Below are 4,399 nucleotides of genomic sequence, written 5' to 3' on the forward strand. Positions count from 1 at the left end.
CTGCCGCGCACGGCCACACCTCGCGCTGCCACTCGGACCTGGCGCCCCCAGCCCTCCTCGCCCCCCACGTGGCGACCCCCCAGCTCCCCAGCCCCCCAGCCTCGCTTTCTTCTCCCGAAACCAGAGTATCAAAGGAACTGAAATGGGCACACACTGTAAAGTGCGGACGGCCGAAGGTGAGCGCCCTGCTGTTTCCCCATCTCCCACCCCACCCCACCTCCGCCTCTTACCCCACTCTGCCCCTCACCCAGGTCCCGCCTCTGCGCGCCCCTGTCTGCTGCTCATCATGACTCGCATTAGCCCTTCATGGTTCTCAACACATTGAAGACATGCTTGCCACCCTCCCCTGTCACCAGCCCACGCCTCCCAAGCTTGCAGAGCCTTCGTCACTGGCTTCGTAGGTCAGCGCCTGCTCTCTGTTGGCTTCTTTCTTTCTTCGTTACCTCTTCCAGGATGGACCATACCCACTTAGATACCATCCTAGTGTACCCTCCTTTCTTGGCTCCCATCTGCTCAGGCTCCTCAGCCGGTTCTTTTCCAAGCCCCGGGAAGTCTGCCTGGACTAGACTGCTGCTGCCTGTCGGTGTTCCAGGCAAGTCTCTGCCTCTGAACATCCCACATCCTTCGCTGCCCCAGATCTCAGACTGAGATTTTTGTGGAATGGTGGGACGAACTGACCATGTAGGCCTCTTTACCCTCAGAGCCAATGAATGACTCAAAGACCGGAGCAAAACAAAAACCCAAATGTGTTCTTATTGTTCGGCTGGGTACCGGTGCAGAGAAGGGGAAGGCTGTCCACATTCTCCAATGGGCACTTCCCCATCTTTAGATGAAAACATTGGAAGGTGATGTCCCTAGCCTCACAGAGTGGCCTCCTACTGAAGTGGCCACAGGAGCAGAGCAATACCATCGTCTACGCCTGACAGAACACACGAGCTCAACCCCAGCTCTCTAGAGGACTTCCTCTTTACTCTGCCTTTTGCTGCAGGCTCTCTGGACTCGAGTCACGATGTGGCTTCTATCATTTATTTTGTTTTGTTGTTGTTTGTTTTTAGCAAACATTGCAAACTCGTAATATCAACAATTAGTGTAGAAAATATAAGCCTGAGGGCTGGAGAGATGGCTCAGTGGTTAAGAGCATTGCCTGCTCTTCCAAAGGTCCTGAGTTCAATTCCCGTCAACTACATGGTAGCTCACAACCATCTGTAATGAAGTCTGATGCCCTCTTCTGGCCTGCAGACATACACGCAGACAGAATATTGTACACATAATAAATAAATATTTTTTAAAAAAATATGTATCTTTTAAAAAAGAAGAGCCGGGTGGTGGTGGTGCACGCCTTTAATCCCAGCACTCGGGAGGCAGAGGCAGGCGGATCTCTGTGAGTTCGAGACCAGCCTGGTCTACAAGAGCTAGTTCCAGGACAGGAACCAAAAGCTACGGAGAAACCCTGTCTCGAAAAATCAAAAAGAAGAAGAAGAAGAAGAAGAAGAAGAAGAAGAAGAAGAAGAAGAAGAAGAAGAAGAAGAAGAAGAAGAAGAAGAAGAAGAAGAAAATATAAGATAAGCCTGGCATGCCAACACTTTCCGAGTATTTAACTTTCTGAAGTATAAGGATTCCAAAAAATGAGGATTTCAAGATGAAGGCAGCCTTAGCTATGTGAGGAGATGGGGGAGAGACACAAAAAGTGGACTTCCATGTTGATAAGATGATGAAACCTCTGCTTGCCTTCTTGGTTAATTGATTCCTTTCTTCCCTTTCTTTCAACAAGGTCTCAAGTAGCCCAGGCTGGCCTGGAACTAACTATGAGCTAAGGATAACCTTGGATTCCTGATCCTCTTTCCTGTCAGAATTACAAGCATACGATTACCACACCTGGCTCCGATTTTTTCCTATCAATACTTTTCATCGTCTCTGTTTTTCTCTCAGTGAATATGAATAACGTCTTAAAGACTGGAGTGAAACAAGAGTCATCTGTGACCCTTGATCTCCAGAGCCACTATCAGTGTTGGTCCCCCATTTTGCTACCCAGGAATACATAGGTATAAATACAATGTACTTACAATGCACTATCCTGTTTCAAACAAACCCATGCCCTATGGTGATAGTCCTCAGAAGCATAATTTTAGTGGTTGTATAATAATCCATCACAGAGGCACACTATAATTTACTAACATAGCCCTGAGCATTGGCCACATACAACTTTTTTTTTAAAACTTTTTTGGATCATTATAAATTCATTCAACAGGGTTGGAGAGATGACTCGGGTTTAAGCGCACTGACTGCTTTTCCAGAGGACTTGGGTTTGGTTCCCAGCACTCACATGGCAGCTCACGATTGTCTGTAACTCCAGTTTAAAGATAAATACATATTGGGTGCCTAGGTGCAGTGCCAGGCAACAGGTGCCATCTTAGGCATTGGAAATGCAGATTCCTGAGAAATAGTAGCTAGATTTTCCAGTGCTGGAGATGATCTCTGATCCCCATACCCGGTAGCAAACACTCTACCATGGAGCGAGCAACATCATTTTCACCAATGAGTCACTGAGTCAAAGGACTGTGAAGAAGGAACAACTCCTTTTCATTGATGAAATATATGAAAATTCATTGTAAAACTATGAAGATAGTGGAAGCTTTTGAAGTTGATGGAGTCACTAGCCTCCCCCTCATTCTTTGACGATCTTACCACCTGACTTATTGTCATTCCCTTCACGCTCACATCTTTCTAATTCCTGATGGCTTTTTTTCTTCTTTTGGAGGGGGTGGGAATTGTTCTTGGCTCTGTGACTCAACAGAGAGTCCCCCCCCCAAATGAGTGGTAGATTGCGTATAAGGACAGCAACCACACTACCTCCTGTCCCATATGACCCATTCTAGGGGCTTGACTGCTCCCCAGCAGGAGGTGAGTCCCTTGAATTTGGGCTGACTTTATGACTTGCTTTGACTAATAGAATGCAGTAGAAATGACTCCATCTGAGGTCCTGTAGTCAGGGCCTGCAGAGATCTTGGAGGTCCCCTTGATCTTCCTAGAATACTTCAATGTCAATTAAAGAAGCTCATGCTAAGAACTGGTTGCGATGATGCACACCACACACCTTTGACCCCAACACTTGGGAAACAGAGGCAGGTGGATCTCTGTGAGTTCAAGGCCAGCCTGATCTACAGAGACAGCTATGGCTACACGGAGAAACCTTGTCTTTAATAAACAAAAGAAGCTTTCTGTACCAATATCACTCCTGCCAATATGGTGAACGTTCCTAAGACCCGTCAGACAGTCTGCAAGAAGGGGCAAGCACAAACCCCACAAAGTGACACAGGACAAGAAGGGCAAGGATTCTTTGTATGTCCAGGGAAAGCAGTGTTATGACAGGACACAGTGGCTATGGTGGGCAGACTAAGCCTATTTTCCAGGGTGAGGGGGGGAGGCTAAAACTACAAAGACTGTGTTGAGACTTGAGTGTGCTGAGCAGATCTAAGAGGATGCTGGCTAGTAAGAGATGCAAGCCTTTTGAACTGGGAGGCGATAAGAGAAAGGGCCAAGTGATCCAGTTCTAAGCTGATCTTGTTATGAAGACGATAAAATTATGAGCTTTTACTCAAAAAGAAAAGATAGAAAGAAAAGAAAAAGAAAAACCAAAAGAAAAAAAAAAGAGGATTGAGAGAAAAGACAAAAAGATAACTTCTGGTTCTCTGCAGATTCCAGCTGCACTTTTTCCTGCTCCCCTTTATTTAAAATGCTTCAAAACCCAGCACTCGGGAGGCAGAGGCAGGCGGATCTCTGTGAGTTGGAGACCAGCCTGGTCTACAAGAGCTAGTTCCAGGACAGGCTCCAAAACCACAGAGAAACCCTGTCTCAAAAAAGAAAAAAAAATTGCTTCAAAAATATTTGTTTAAATTAGCTATGGTGGCTCACACCTGTGATCCAAGCACTGGGAAGGCTGAGGATCACTGCATATTTCAGAAAGAAGAAAAAAAGAAGCTGTCTTGCTGTCGCCAGCTCCTTTCCCGTCATACCATCAAGATTACTCTAGCCAAGGTCCCCAGTGCCCCATCAGTGCCAAGGTCCCCAGTGCCAGCCCGATAATGAAATTTCAGCAGCCATCTCACTGGTTGTCAAGTCATCTGACCTGATTCTCCCCCAGCCTGGAGGGTCACTCTCAGCTTCTCTGTCTCTGTAATGGCCACTTCCCCACCCCCCTTCGCATCCTCCCATCTCCCAGGACTCCTCCCTAGTCCTCTTTCCTGTCTTTTCTTCCTTCCTCCCTGATGCCATTCAGCCCAGTTACACCCATAACTTTATAAGACACTCATTTCTGTCTTCCCCGCGAAGCTTTCTCCCTGAAATCCAGACTCAGGGACTGTCTGCCTAACCCCTCCACAGGGATTAACAGATTTGGCTT

This window comes from Chionomys nivalis, chromosome 19, assembly GCF_950005125.1.
Source record: "Chionomys nivalis chromosome 19, mChiNiv1.1, whole genome shotgun sequence".
NCBI lineage: Eukaryota > Metazoa > Chordata > Mammalia > Rodentia > Cricetidae > Chionomys > Chionomys nivalis.